Below are 16,096 nucleotides of genomic sequence, written 5' to 3'. Positions count from 1 at the left end.
GCTCGTTGTTGTAATGGAGATCTAAAAAAAATGCCGCAAAAAATTGTCCATTACAACAATGTTAAACTTGGCCCATTACTGCGTCCGAGTGTCAGACCTGTATATGTGTACACGTCGGTTACGATACAACCAAAATTTTTCATATTCAAATTTCTTTTGTACATCATTAATTTTAAAGAAAATGAACAGTGTGTTGTAAAGCATGTTTTGTTAAAGAAACTATGTATGACAAGAAGTTTACTGCTATCATGTCTGCAATTATGTCTGAGTGATAAAAAATCTATTTTTGTGTTAGTTGGGTGTGAATTTTTGGGGAAAATCCTGAAAATGGCTGGTCAGGAGAGAGGCAAGCATCAGTCTTCTCCAATTCGAATGGTTTATTGTTGTCAAGGCGTTTGCTGATACAAAACTAAAGTTTGTGTTTTCTGTACACCACAATTGGGCAGTGTAGCTTCTTAAAATGTAGTAATCTGCAGGTAGTTTAGTTTCTTGCATTCAGCAGCTAAATTGAGGAGTATGAGAATCTGATGTTTTAACGCAGAACTATTCATAGATCCATCCATGCGATCTGATTCCTCTGATATCCCATCCCACCACCCCGAAAAGGAGTCATAACAGCCATATGAAATCAGTGTTACATCACTCATACTTTTCAAAGAAAATACACAATTTACCATTCTTGGGTGATGCAAAACACATACTGTTAAAAGAAAATACACTATTTATTATTCGTGCGTGATACATCACCCGTATTACAATCTCACGTGCGAAAGTTATCAATAAACTAAAACAATTTGCATACATCCCTTGTGTAATACAAGTTTTCTTTTTTTCTTTTGTTTTGTTTCTTTACGTACTAGATTTTATGCGTTGTTTAATATTCCGCTTAAAATGACACTCCTTTGTAAAACAGCGAACCCTTCTTTTTGTTTACATTCCAAGATTTTAATACATAAAGGACGTGCCGTCGATTTGGTTTTTCATTGTTTTATGTTGTTGGCTGAAGAAGGGTTTTGAGCCTGAAACGTTTCGTTATTGGCTTTTTTTTGTTTTGTTATTATCCTTTATTATTTTTAATTTTTGGTTATTTTTTAAACTGCTATATTCAATTTTTGTTATAACTCCTGACAAGCTATTTTTTTTTTCTGATTATTTCTTTCTAACTTTTGTTCTGCTTTGACTGCCATTGTTTTCCACAGCTCTCGTCAATTTTTTTACCTTATATCAGTTCCTGTTTCCTAATTGTTCACTTAGAATTTCAGAACATTTTGAGAAAATCAGATGGACAAGAAAAAGATTGAATGTTACTAATATGTAGTAAAACATTTACTTAACGAATGAAAGTAATAAATATGAATGTTTTAAGATGCACATCAACTCACATATTATACATAATAAAATAAAAAATAAAAATAAAATTCCCTTTATTCATCCTACAGAGGAAATTTGTCTCCAGGGTCTATTCCAAGAGAAGACGGGAATAACCCAGGCGTGAGCAGCAGTGCAGCGCCGCAATTTGAACTAGGGCGAGGTGACTTGCTCAAGTCCACACAGCGCAGCGGAGGGTGATCGAATTCGGTACCTTTCGAGTACGCAGCAAAGACCGAACGGCTGAGTCATGCTGCTCCCTAATGTTTAATGATGAAATTAAGACGAAACTGGTCCACATTCGAAGTGCGTCTTTTTATTGATCAGCTTTGTATCAAGTCAGCCATAACATCAGCTGTAAGTTGTAAAAGTCCTTCGGAGCCATTTGGCCCATGGAGCCGGAGTTTAAACCGTTTGGTTTTTTTATAATAGCGTGAAACGGACAATAGCAATTGCTTTCTACCCTTTGAGTAGGACGCTAGTCTATTCTATCCCAAAGTGTTTTCTTCCCGGCACCCAATCATTATTAGGTGGACAGGAGGGGAGGGGGGGTCAGAAAACAATCTCGACTTCGATTTGTTTTCTTTTATGGCAAAAGACTGGCATTTTGACGTCATTTTTTGGTCAGTGTCAGGCCATAACTATACGAAGGCCACGATTGAGCTCGGTCCCTTTGCGTGAGAAGCAAACACTCTACCAACAAAGCTGTCGGAACGCCTCAGCTGTAAGTTGATCACATCAAAATCAAAAGCACATTAATGACAGATACGTCCGACTGGTTCTTTTCCACCAGATAGATATGTCATCCGTTATTACAATTTTCACAAGGAAAAGAACAATTTGATTGCTTCAGGCCTAATTTTATGGGGAACTCGATACAATCGAGAATATCTGGCAACGTTTAAGGAGAATTGGGTGTGTCTATAAGCATGAATGAAGTTGACGTCACTCGGCTATTCGTCATCATGGGGGCAGCGTGGCTCAGCGGTACGGTCTTTGCTTCGTACCCGAAAGGTAACGAGTTCGATCGCCCACCGCTGCTCTGTGTGGCCTTGAGCAAGTTACCTCGCCCTAGCTCAATTTGCGGCGCTGCACTGCAGCGTACGCCTGTGTTATTCCAGTCTTCCCTTGGAATAGACCCAAGAGACAAAGTTCCCCGATGGGATGAATTAAGGGAATTCTAAATTATGTTAAGACCAGCAGTCGGATAATTAGTCTCACTAAATTCCTTCTAACATAATATTACTAATGTTTAAGGTTACACATAATTGTGTTTGTTGGTACAATTGATATGGCATAAGTGGTGAGTATTTAACTTAAACACGTGCGATCAATATGAATTTCAGGACTGTGGTTACAAGCCAATACTATAAGTCCTCGTAACTCTACCAACACTAATCTATAGAGTGATGATATTATGCAATCTCAAATTGGATACAATAGTCTGATGTCACGTCGCCCAGCAACGGCGGCCATCGTGGTTCTAAACAAAAAAAATCGGTACTTATTATTCTTCATACTGGCTAGAACTTTTCATAAATCTTGTGATCAGAATGTATAAAAGTCAAAACATGATCATGCATAATGTTTTTCTCCTCTGGATACACTTTTATGCTGGTCGGAGAATTATTTCATAAGGGCGTCCGCCATTGTTCCGATAGTTTAGAGCCAGTTACTAAGTTACCGTTCGTCAAGAGTATTGTGTTTCGGACGAAGTTTCAAAGTTTATTCAATCTTAGGCTTTCGCCAATAAATCAACAATTTGATGCCAGCATACATGAAAGTGGGAAAAAAAAAGAAAAAAACAAAGAAAAAAAAGGTAAATGGAACCAAAAAATAAACTGATACACCACACAAAAATACAACAATCGTAATACCATCAATGCGTACAACAATAATAATAATAATAATAATAATAATAATAATAATAATAATAATAATAATAATAATAATAATAATAATAATAATAATAATAATAATTAGAAGAAGAAGAAGAAGAAAGAAGAAGAAGAAGAAGAAGAAGAGAAGGGAAGAGAGAAATATCAATAATAATAACAATAATAATATTACCATCATCACTACTACCCCAATCATCACCGTTACCACCACCACCATTACTATTATCACTACCACTATCACCATCACTTTTACATTTCCAATCAGTTTTTCTCATTTAAAAAAATAAATAAATAAAAATAAAACATTGATATCCATCACAACAGACCTCCTCACTACCACGAAAATTCTCGTAGTACTACGGCTAAATCCCGAGCTGGATATAATAAAGGTTTTTAATTAAATGTCATTTCTTGAAAACGAAGTTCTGGTGCCAGAGCTATCACACAGAGTTAAAATTATTTTTCCCCACGCATTATAAGGACAAACTGGTGATTTTTAAGGGTACTTATTACATTTTCCTATTTCAAGTAGGCACAGATTTGAAGTTGGGGGATGCCTCCATTCAAATAGTTGACAAAGTGAAAAACCTGGGCACATTCTTAGACTCTGGACTGTCGATGGAGCATCAGGTTAATAATTTGGTTAGATCTCTCTTTTTCCAACTAAAAAAGATTGCTTCCATTAGACGGTTCATATCTGAGGATGTGACCAAGCACCTGTTGTGTCCCTCGTACTATCGAAATTGGATTATTGTAATGCTCTGTTGTTTGGCGTTTCGCAATACAATCTGAAACGTCTTCAGATTGTCCAAAACAGCGCTGCCAGACTAGTATTCATGAAGCGTAGGTGCGACTCTGCCGGACCTCTACTTCATGACCTGCATTGGCTGCCTGTAAAGAAAAGGATTAAATTCAAAGCTTATGTTTTAGTGTATCGTTGTCTTGAAGGTACTGCCCCTTGCTACCTTTCAGAACTAATTGAAAGATATTCAAAACCCCGCCCCTTACGTTCGGCCAGTGATTCCACAAAACTAGTTGTCCCTCGAATTCGGAAAAATGCTGGAATGAGATCCTTTTCTCATTTCGGACCCTCTATTTGGAACGCCTTACCGCAGAGCATTCGTGAAAAAGAATCTTTGTCTATTTTTAAACGTTCGCTTCAAACATATTTGTTTCGATTTTAGTAGATGGTATGAAAAGCAAGATAGGTTTGGTTTGTGTTGTGTGTTGTGCTGTGTGTGTGTGTATGTTTGTGTGTGTGTGTGCTTGTGTGTGTAAATGAGTATGTTTCAGCCAAAGTAATTTGTAATTTAAGCGCTTGGAGTCTGGTGTCTCGGAGTTATAGCGCTATATAAGTTTTCAGCATTATTATTATTATTATTATTATATTATTATATATTATTAATTATTATTATTATTATTATTATTATTATATTATATTATTATTATTATTATTATTATTATTACCTAAATCACCTTGCTGTCTATTGTCTCTGCATTTCAAAAATTTGATAAATTCAAACATACTTGGTCTATTTTTCAGTTTTTCCGCAGGCAATTTCTTCTCTCATGCGTATACCTCGAACATTCAATTAGACAATGGTATTCGTCTTCTATTACGTCACAAGCAGGACATTTACGATCATTTCTATCTACTTTTCTTGTGCCCCATCTACCCCTTTCTATATAAAACAAATGAGAACTCAATCTGATTTTTGAGATGGCAACTCTGTAAGATTTATTACACAGTTTCATATATGGTTCTAACTCAAAGGTGTCTTTAATGTGTTTATACAGCCGTCCAGACGTCGTCATCGACATATCAGCGTGCCACTCTTGTAGAAACATGTCATTCAAGCGTTGTTTTAAAACCGCCAGAAAGTAATTTTCATTTTTCACATTTTGTTTAACCCAATAATGGCCCATTCCACTCCTATCCAGTAACTGCTTCACCAGGCTTACCCAAGTTGTTGTGTTTGGTTCATTAATATTCAATTGCACAAGTTCTTTGTATACTGCATGAGTGAATGAGCAATCATTACTTCCTTGGCGAATAAGTTTCAACCAATACTTAATAACTTAATGACAGCATAAGGATAGGGATATTATTCATTGTGTTGTCGAGGCTTATGTTGAATTGTAGCTTCACAAAAACAACAACCAAAAAATTAGTTTTGATATATTGCTTTCGATTTTTATTTCTCATGACATTGACAACTAAAGAAGGAGAATTATCAGTTTATAATTGCATGACTGCATACTGACAAGATGGCTTATCGTCCGTTCCACAACCCGTGCGCACGCATTGAGTCGATTTTTTTGCATCGGTTACAATACCATACTTTAAAATTTTTCCTCTTTAGGGTATATAAAAAACGACGGGTCTGGGTTGAGTGAACATTTTGATGTTTTACAATACAATATTATACACAGTGAATACTCTTCAATAGTCGTAACGTCACTTCCTTCCTTATGACGCATGGTAACTTAGTAACACTGGCTCTAAACTATCGGAACAATGGCGGACGCCGTATGAAATATTTCTCCGGCGAGCATAAAAGCGTATCCAGAGGGAAAAAACCCTATAAATTTGATCATGTTTTGACTTTTACACATTCTGATCACAAGGAATATGAAAAGTTCTAGCTAAGATGAAGAATAAAAAGTAATGATTTTCTTTGTTTAGAATCAAGATGGCCGCCGTTGCCGGGTGGCGTGACATCAGACTACTGAATCCAATTCTGTTATGATAACGATCACTGAACTCGTCCACAGGCTTGACCATATGTTTACATTTCACGTGATTCATGTGCACTACTCACTAACATTGACATCCTGGGTTCAAAATGACACATCAAATTGTACACTGTGTACACCCTTGACAGAAGCAATACTCTTCAACAGTCGTAACGTCACTTCCTTCCTAATGACGCATGGTAACTTAGTAACACTGGCTCTAAACTATCGGAACAATGGCGGACGCCCGTATGAAATATTTCTCCGGCGAGCATAAAAGCGTTTCCATAGGAAAAAAAAACCCCATAAATTTGATCATGTTTTGACTTTTACACATTCTGGTCACAAGGCATATGAAAAGTTCTAGCCAGCATGAAGAATAAAAAGTAATGATTTTCTTTGTTTAGAACCAAGATTGCCGCCGTTGCCGGGCGGCGTGACATCAGACTACTGAATCCAATTGTGACAATTTAATAGTTGAAAGCCGTAGGCGTAGCTTCCTGTTGTGGCTTCTACATTCATTTAAAAAAAAGTGATAAATATATATAGATTTAACGTGCACATTAACGTGCAAAGAGGAAAGTTTACAAGTATTTAAATTCCTCCAGAGAGGCGAAGTGCGGAATTCTTTTTCGTGGCATACGGCTGACAGCAATATGGCTTACAACCAGTAATATAGATAGAATGAAGTTAACGTCATTCTGGTCTTTGTTATTGTTTTTTGTCATCCACGTTTATGAGTAATTCTCACTTAACTGTATTAACCAGACTATAAACGTTCAATGTTACACATAGCTTTGTGTATTGGCCCGTTATACCTCTAGATGGCAATGTTGTGAGCTTCTTAGCCAAGCGCATACTATATATGCAGTGCGTTTATATAAAAAAAAAGGCTTACAACATTCACCAGCCGGAATAATTAAGATGAGTTAGAGTTTCTAAATTTGGGGGGGGGGGGGGGGTGGAGATCGGAAAATGGTCGGTAAGGAGAGGGTTAAGACAAAGAAGACGCGTTTGTCCCTATAGATAGAATGTGCTTGGCTAAGAAGCTCACAACATTGCCACCCGGAAGTATAACGGACCAACACAGACAACTCTGTGTAACCATGAACTTTTATAGATAGTTCGAAGATGACGTCACTCAGGTCTTTGTTATTGGTTTTTGCCATCCGCGTTTATGAGTAATGCTCACAGAACTGTATTAACCCGACTATAAACGTTCATGGATACACACAGTTTTGTGTGTTGGTCCGTTATACTTCCGGATGGCAATGTTATGAGCTTCTTAGCCAAGCGCATACTATCTATAGTCTGGTCCATACAGCTTAGTGAGAAGTATTCATAAACGTGGATGACAAAAAAAAATAACAAAGACCTGAGTGACGTCATCTTCGTTCTATCCATTCAAGTCAATAGGTATATGACAAAAAAGCATATTTTTCCCTCTAAATTATGTAAAAGAGAGAGAGAGAGCGGGTTTTGAAATTAAGTGAAAACAGTTGAGTCTAAATTAATGCCCACAGAACAATCAATAATAATCATTTTAAAACATCATTTTAACTATCTAGTTAACTGTCGTGCTCTGGAAAAAAAAAACTGGTATTTATAATTTTGGCCAGATAACTCGTCCTTCAAATATCCATCAAAGTCACAGGTTTAAGAGTTTTTGTCAAGATGAGGGTCATTAAAATCGATTGATAATTGGATTCAATAGTCTGATGTCACGTCGCCCAGCAACGACGGCCATCGTGGTTCTAAACAAAGAAAATCGGTACTTTTTATTCTTCATGCTGGCTAGAACTTTTCATGTCTTGTGATCAGAATGTGTCAAAGTCAAAACTTGATCAGAATTTATAATGGCTTTTTTCCCTCTGGATACGCTCTGAAGGACGAGTTTTTTCACCAAATTTTTAATTATTTATTTTTCCAAAGTACGGCAGTAAACTGGTTCAACCTGGCGTCAGACAGCAATGAATAGATTTATTACAATTGCACTGTTTAGATCTCCGGGATAAGGGATGCAAAGGGGAGAATTAGGTTGGGATCCACGAAGAATACACTCTCTCTCTCTCTCTCTCTCTCTCTCTCTCTATCTATCTATCTATCTATCTATCTATCTATCTCTCTCTCTCTCTCTCTCTCTCTCTCTCTCTCTCTCTCTCTCTCTCTCTTCCTCTGTCTATCTATCTATCTCTATCTCGATCCATCTATCTATCTATCTATCTATCTATCTATCTATCTATCTGTGTGTGTGTTTGTGTGTGTCTCGTTCGCTCTCTTTTTCTCCCTCTCTCTCGCTCTCTCTCTCTCTCTCTCTCGCTTTCTCTCTCTCTCACACACACACAAACACACACACACACACACACCACATACACACACACATAGAATATTGTATCTATCCCTGTGCCTATGGTATCCATCATCCATCAAATTCCTCTCTCTCTCTCTCTCTCTCTCTCTCTCTCTCTCTTCTCTCTCTCTCTCTCTCTCTCTCTCTCTCTCTCTCTCTCTCTTTCAACCCCTGCTCCCCCCCCCCCCCCCCTTTCCATTCCACTCCTACCATTCCCACCAAATCACTCATCATTTCAATTACTTTTGCTATCTCTCTCATTGCATCAGAGCGGGTTCCACTGTTTCCAGATAGGAGAAAACAAGCCTGCTGACCGATAACATGCGTCGCCAGGGGCGAATGCGAGGCTGTCAAGAAGATACAAATGGCGCCTCTTTGTCACCCGCTACAAACACCGTGGAAAAAAGCACGAGAGAGTAAGAGAGAGCAGAAGATGGAAGCGTACGTTATTTGATTCCAAGTTTTCGCTCACTTTCACGCGCTCAACCTACGATATTTAAACACGCTCAAGTTTCCGGTTGAAATTAGTAGTCGAGAAGCAAACATTAGTAATCTGACATTTCTGAACGTTTACTTACAATAAGTTGAAGAACACGGTAATTATTGACAGAGCAACAAGTTCAGCAAGTGTTGTACAAAATTATTTCATCGAAAGTTGATAAGGTTATAATATTATAATTTCCCAAGGTTTTCAACAGAAACTTTACATATTCATAAACAACGACATTATTTGCTTTCGCGTAACGAATAAATATCGAAACTGAAATCATAGTTATTTAAATATTCGACTTATTGAAGTTATTAAAGGGAACCGAAAAAAAAGGGGGCAAAAAGAAATTCATAGGTTTTGAAAGAGAGAACAAAAAAAAACGGAAAACAAAACAAGAGCAGCAAAAACAAAACTTGAACCGGGCATCGAAACAAGGTTGAACATTTGATTGGTCTAAAGATTGAGACACAAGATCAAGTGGGAACGTCTGCTTGGAATATTCAATCGTTGTCCAAATAAGGTAAAGACAAACAAGTTGTTTTATTATGTATTCGTTCGTGTCAATTGGAAATAAATAGCAGATCTCGGTAGGGAGTTTGTTGTTGTTGTTGTTGTTGTTGTTGTTGTTGTTGTCGTCGTCGTCGTTGTTGTTGTTGTTGTTGTTGTTGTTGTTGTTGTTGTTGTAATTTAAGTTATTGGATTTGCGATTTGGTTGGTAAATGATGTTGTTGTTTTGTTGGGGTTTTTTTTTTCTTTTTGTTCGTTTTTGTTGTTTTTTGTTTTGTTTTGTTTTTTTTAAATTTTGGTTAAGTTTGTTTCTAAACATATTTGTGACCTACAGTGTCAAAACGGTATTATGTCGGGATGAACTTATTGCTGGAAATTGAATCTACAGCCACAAATAATATTAAACGTGGAGGTAATCTCTCTTCGTTATCGTGGAAAATAAATGCATGTTCTGGCATTGCACAAAACTCCAAGGTCGCAAATCTCATTATTTTATTTCTAAGGTGCCTTTTCGTGGCCTGTTTAGAAACGATGGGTCACATTTAATGCGACTCATCGTTTTTGAACGGGGGGGGGGGGGGGGGGGGGGGGGGTGGTGGTGCTAAATTTATATCTATAGTCAAATTATGTTGTTATCAGGTTTACTAAAGCATAATACCGTCCACACGCGACCGGTTTCAAAATCATATTTAGACTTTGTTTAATCTAAAATTCTGTTTGCATTAACATCACACAATGGTCTGGGTTATTTCAACATTATGAATCAACGAACAAATAAGTAAAAAGGGAGAAGATGAATTTGTTGTGTAACCCATTGCATCAATCCGGTGATCTGTAAGAATGGATCAGATGATAGAGCTTGAGTTTTAAGTCAAATTAAGAAGTATTGGTACTTATGTGTTAAGACAAAATACAACATCCGCAGGCCGGATATAACGTTCCAACACTCAAAACTATTTGTAACCTTTACCTTCTCCTTACCAACCATAGGAAAATCGTCACATTCGTTACGATCCAACCAGCACTTTTATCATTCAGATTTCTTGTGTAAATCACGCGATTTAAAGACAAAAGTTTTATTATAGTTATAAAAACGTGACACTGTGTTGAAGAGTTCATGTTCCTGATCAATATTATGCATAGAATGTATTTGTTGCTTTTCTGTTTGAGTAAGAAAAAACAATATTTTCGTGTTGGATGGGTGTGAAATTTTGGGGAAAATTCTGAAAATGGCTGGTAAGGAAAGGGTTACACATTTCTTGTCTGATTGATATAGATAGTTCGAAGTTGACGTCACTCAGGTCTTTGTTGTTGTTTTTTGCCATCCGCGTTTATGAGTAATGCTCACTAAACTGTATTAACCTGACTATAAACGTTCAAAGACCTCATTGACTTCAATTTCGTTCCTACTGTTGAGAAATTAAAAGGGGTTTTTATTTAAGAAACAAAATTCGCTCTCTTCAATTTAGACTTTTATTTTAACTCATTTTTTGAAAAAAACTTGAGCTTTTATATAGCGCAATGTCCACTAAATGTGCTCAAAGTGCTTTACAAAGGGTCCCTGACCAACAGCAACACGTAACATATAAAACGAGACATGACGCCCGTTAGACGATATTACAATTTATTTGGTCAGAGAAAACGCTGTTGACGGTCACTTGCTCATTTTACACCTGAGTACGCTGAGAGAATGTGAGTAACGAGTCTTTTCCATGGACTCCACTATGCGCCGATCCGAAAGCGAGTGTCGTACCACAAGATAACATAGCCGCACAAGTCCTGGATGAATTTCAAGTTTAAGCGAAAAGTCACAACATCTTATTTTTGCCTATCTAGCTAGATTTTGTTAAATCTAAATGCATTTTCTTTAAAATATCACGACGATATTTATGTAATTTTCTAGAAAACGTGTTATCATTCAGGAATTCTTTAACCAGTTGACTCTCGTTCTCCGGAAAGACACGTATTTTATAATTTGGCCAGGAAACTCGTCCTTCAAATATGATCGATTTTAATGACCCTCATCTTGGAAAAAAAAAGTCCTAAAACTTGGGACCTCGCAATGTCATTTTCATTTTTGATATCATTTTCCATCTGAAGTTGTACGGCTATGTAGTCTTGTGGCATGACACTCGCTTTTGAGTCGGAAGGTCCTGGGTTGGAACCTCGCATTGTTGAGTCCTTGGAAAAGGGACATTACTCACAATCTTTCACCGTACTCAGGTGTAAAATGAGTACCTGGCCGTTTAAAACGTTGTCTCTGTCGGGAAAAAAAGTGTAATATCGCCTAACAGGCGTCATGTCACGTCCTACATGACAAGTGCTGCTGTTGGCCAGAGACCCCTTGTAAATCGCTTTGAGCACGTTTAGTTGATATTGCTCAATACAAAAGCGCATTGTTTTGTTTTTTTTCCAACTGGATGTAAACTTTGTTTTGAAATTAAACCACCTCTATGTCTGGTTCTGTTATAATATATGTTGATCATCTGGTTTGATTATACAGCACAGATTAAACAAACACACGTGAAAAATTACTTTTAAAAAATATGTCGAGTCAGAGATACAATGTACTGCCAAATCTTAATTTTAAAACATAGGTTTTTACGGGGAGAAAAAATGAGAGTGAAAGAAAAATATGAGAGTAAGAAAGAGAGGGAAGGATATATATATATTTACCGATCCTTTAACATTAAAGTCGAGCACTTTTATTTCTGGTTTTTATTATAGAACTTTATAAATATTATATATAATATATATATATATATATATATATATATATTTATTTATTATTTATATATATATATATATATATATATATATATAATGAGAAGAGATAAAGAGAGAGAGAGAGAGGGGTGAAGAGAAGAGAGAGAGAGAGAGAGAGAGAAAGAGAGAGAGAGAGAGAGAGCGAGAGCGAGAGAATTGGAAAATAAAATACTGCATTGAATTCTGTTTTTATGATGAAATAAAAATGGAAAAAGTTTAGAATTTTTCATAAAATGCCTTTTTTTTGTAACAAACATTTTATAGCAGTTTACCTTTATTTAAGAAAAAATGTTTAAAATATTTCCATAAATTTCTGTCTTAACGTTTTATTTAAAGTGACAGATGCGGTATTTTCGATTTATAGACTTGTTTTGCTGACATAACGAGTATAGAAATGGAAATGGCCGGCAGTTGATAATATTGTGGACAAAAGGGGGATGTTATTGGGACGGAATCCAAATTTCTATTGAACATAAAAAAAATTATGACATCATAAGACATCATCGCCTAAGCATTCCACGAAGGAATGTAGATAACTCATCAAACAAGATGTCTGATGTCAACAGGAGTCACCCATATCGTCCAATTGAGCAAATTGGGGGTCAATAATCTTGCCCATGGAAAAAAACGAAAGTGCCTGTAGCGGGGCTCGAACCCGGGTCCTTCCTGGTCACAGTGCAATGCTTTAACCACTCGGCCACTTGCCCCCCCTCCAGATCAGATTTTGAAATAAACATTCTATACAATCAATTATTTTCCAGAAACTTGAAATCAATCGATAAGATCGTAGAAACCTAACGATATTTATACTGTTATATCGATGTTGAACTTGGTGAAAAATGCAAGCCACAACAGGAATCACCCATGTCGTCCAAGTGAGCAAATTGGGGGGTCAATAATCTTGCTCATGGAAGAAATAGCGAAAGCGCCTGAAGCGGGGCTCGAACCCGGGTCCTTCCGGGTCACAGTGCAATGCTTTCACCACTCGGCCACTTCGCCCCCCCCCCCCCCCCCCCCCCCCAGATCATTTTTTCGAAATAAACATTCTATACAATCAATTATTTTCCAGAAACTTGAAATCAATCGATAAGATCGAAGAAACCTAACGATATTTATACTGTTATATCGAGGTTGAATTTGTTGAAAAATGCAAGCCACAGTTAAAAAAAAAAGAAAAGAAAAAGAAAAAAGAAAGAAAAGAAAAAAGGATGGGTCAATGTAATGAATAGACTTCTGTGACTTCACCTCGTGATGTTTTGGACAACTTAAGTAAATGGCTGAAGATAGATCAATAAGTCTATTTCGGATATAGATAGAATGCGCTTGGTCAAGGAGTTCACAACATTGCCATCCGGAAGTATAACGGACCAACACACAAACTCTGTGTAACCATGAACTTTTATTGTCTGGTTAATACAGTTTAGTGAGAACAACTCACAAACGCGGATGGCAAAAACAATAACAAAGGCCTGTGTGACGTCATCTGCATACTATCTATAGGAGAAAAAAAAAATCCACTTAATGAGTTTGAAATCTCATCGCATAGTCTGGCTAAGTAATAGTCAATACTTGAATTCTGAATTATTTGGAAACGCAACACCCCTTCTACGGATTTATTCACAATAATACTAATGTGCGGCGATGTGGTCTAGTTGTATGACACTCGCTTTCGGATCGGAAGGTCCTGGGTTCGAGCCTCGCTCGGCGCATAGTTGAGTCCTTGGAGAAGGCTCTTTACTCACATTCTCTCACCGTACTCAGGTGTAAAAAGAGTACCTGACGGTTAACAGCGTTGTCACTGTCCGAAAAAAATTGTAACATCGCCTAACAGGCGCCATGTCCCGTCCTAAATGTTTTAAAAGTTACTGTTGGCCAGGGACCCTTTGTTAAGCGCTTTGAGCACATTTAGTGGATATTGCTCTATATAAAAGCTCATTTTTTATTATTTAAAAAAAAAAATTTTATTTAGTTTAATATTCGCTCTATTCTTCACGCTTTACTTACCAAGTGACCTCATCCTTTTGTTTGCATTCCAGGATCTTATACAGAAACGACATGCTTTTTTTTTTCTGCCGTCTAACTGGATTTTTAAAATAATGAATTTAAGATTTTATTTATTTGTTTTATTTATTTATTTATTTATTTATTTATTTATTTATTTATTTATTTATTTATTTATTTTTGTTAATGGCTGAGGAAGGATTTTGAGCACGAAATATTCGTGTTTGGTATTTTGTTCTTTTTTCGAAGCTGTTATATTCATTATTTCAGCACGTACTCCTTTAGTACCACTGAAATATTTTCCTTAGAATTTATTATACTTTTCAAAAAGCAATCCAAATCAACTTTCGTCTCAGTTTCGGGTTGAACTTTTGTTGTCTGTTTTTTTTTTTTTTTGTGTTTTTTTTTTTTTGCCATTGAAAATTTCCCATTATATAGTTATTGTGATTTTTTTTTAATCGAAAGTTTACGGTACTTAGCATTTTGTTTTTTTAAATCTAGGCAAAGCGTGTACACATTCTCCAATTATCTTTCTCTAATTCAAATATTAATAGAATTTTTCCCCCCCCCCCCCCCCTGTAAAACATCTTATGAGCGATCTTTGATTTTGAGTTTTATAATGTGATCTTAAGTCTATAAGTATTAAGAGCGATGTCCCAATTTTAGATGTCGTTTGACCTGTTCATTGCTGTACTCTAGAAAAAAAAAAGCTCTTATTTTAAAATTTGGCCTGAAAACTCGTCCTTCAAATATCGATAGAATTAAATGACCCCAATCTTGGCAAAACTCTCAAACTTGGGACTTCGCAAAGTTGTTTTTTTTTTAAAGTTAGATAATATATTTTTAAATACTAGTTTTTCCAGAATACGGTAATTAACTTGTTAAAAGGTAGTCGAATACATTTTAGTCGAATCCGCGCTTTACATAATGTTATGGATCTTACCCATTCAAAGCACATTTCGTTTGTGCTCTGGTTAGAATTAGATATTAAGTACTTTGTTCTCATCAAAATTAGGAAGGCGACTTTTCGGCATTTTGTTGCAAATGTATTATAAACTCAAAAAATCAAGTAAAACAATATATTGATGATATGCCCACGCATACATTTTACAGTGTCGGTAACTACTTCAACATTTACCAAAAAAATGTCCATGCCCTTTAAAATACCCTTTAAGCATTAATAGACTTCAACAGTCATGACGCCACTTCCCTCGTAATGACGCATAGTAATTTAGTAACTGGTTCTAAACAATCGGAACAATGGCGGACGCTCTTATGAAATACTTCCCCGACGAGCATAAAAGTCTATCCAGAGGAGAAAAACATTATAAATCTGATCATGTTTTGACTTTTATACATTCTGATCACATGACGTGTGAAAAAGTTCTAGCCAGCATGAGGAATAAAAAGTACCGATTTTCTTTGTTTAGAACCAAGCTGCTCGTTGTTGGGCGGACGTGACATCAGACTATTGAATCCTATAGTCACGTGATCCTGTACCCATTAGTACATGTATGAAATATAGATTAGATTACAATGTTCCCCTGTACATCCCCTGACACGATATCAAATATTCATACGAAGGTAAGTAGGAGTTATCTCACCTTTAACCTCGTCTTAACTTTGTTCATTGTATCGGGTATACTTAATCGTATATGCTTCGATCTCCCATGTCAAAGCGACCCAGTATAATTCGGATTGGGTTAGATTAGAGAGGGACGGGTTTCAATTACTGATAGTCATAATTGGTAAAGTAATAATTGCTGGTGTCGTAGCTGCCTCATAACGGTGCCGGTGTTCGTAGGATACATTTAGGTTAATTAAACAAAAAAATGAGCTTTTATATAGCGTAATATCCACTAAACGTGCTCAAAGCGCTTTACAAGGGGGTCCCTGGCAAACAGCAACACTTAACACGTAGGACGAGACATGACGCATGTTAGGCGATATTACAATTTTACGGACACAGACAACGCTGTT

At 36.5% G+C, this 16,096-nt stretch overlaps 1 protein-coding gene across 1 annotated transcript in view; it reads left to right on the top strand.

The window, feature by feature from the left end:
• Window positions 1-8,850: 8,850 nt before the first annotated feature.
• The window catches only part of LOC144978272 (uncharacterized), a 141,223-nt gene continuing 133,977 nt past the window's right edge, over window positions 8,851-16,096 (top strand). The window contains exon 1 of the mRNA XM_078924119.1: window positions 8,851-9,362. The gene's annotated coding sequence lies outside the window, so the exon portion shown is untranslated. The remainder of the gene's footprint in view (window positions 9,363-16,096) is intronic.

Source organism: Berghia stephanieae, chromosome 8, assembly GCF_034508935.2.
Source record: "Berghia stephanieae isolate SIO BIC M18660-M18661 chromosome 8, UCSD_Bste_1.3, whole genome shotgun sequence".
Taxonomy (NCBI): domain Eukaryota; kingdom Metazoa; phylum Mollusca; class Gastropoda; order Nudibranchia; family Aeolidiidae; genus Berghia; species Berghia stephanieae.
The sequence above is the reverse complement of the archived record's forward strand: the minus strand, read 5'-3'. Positions and strand labels throughout refer to the sequence as shown.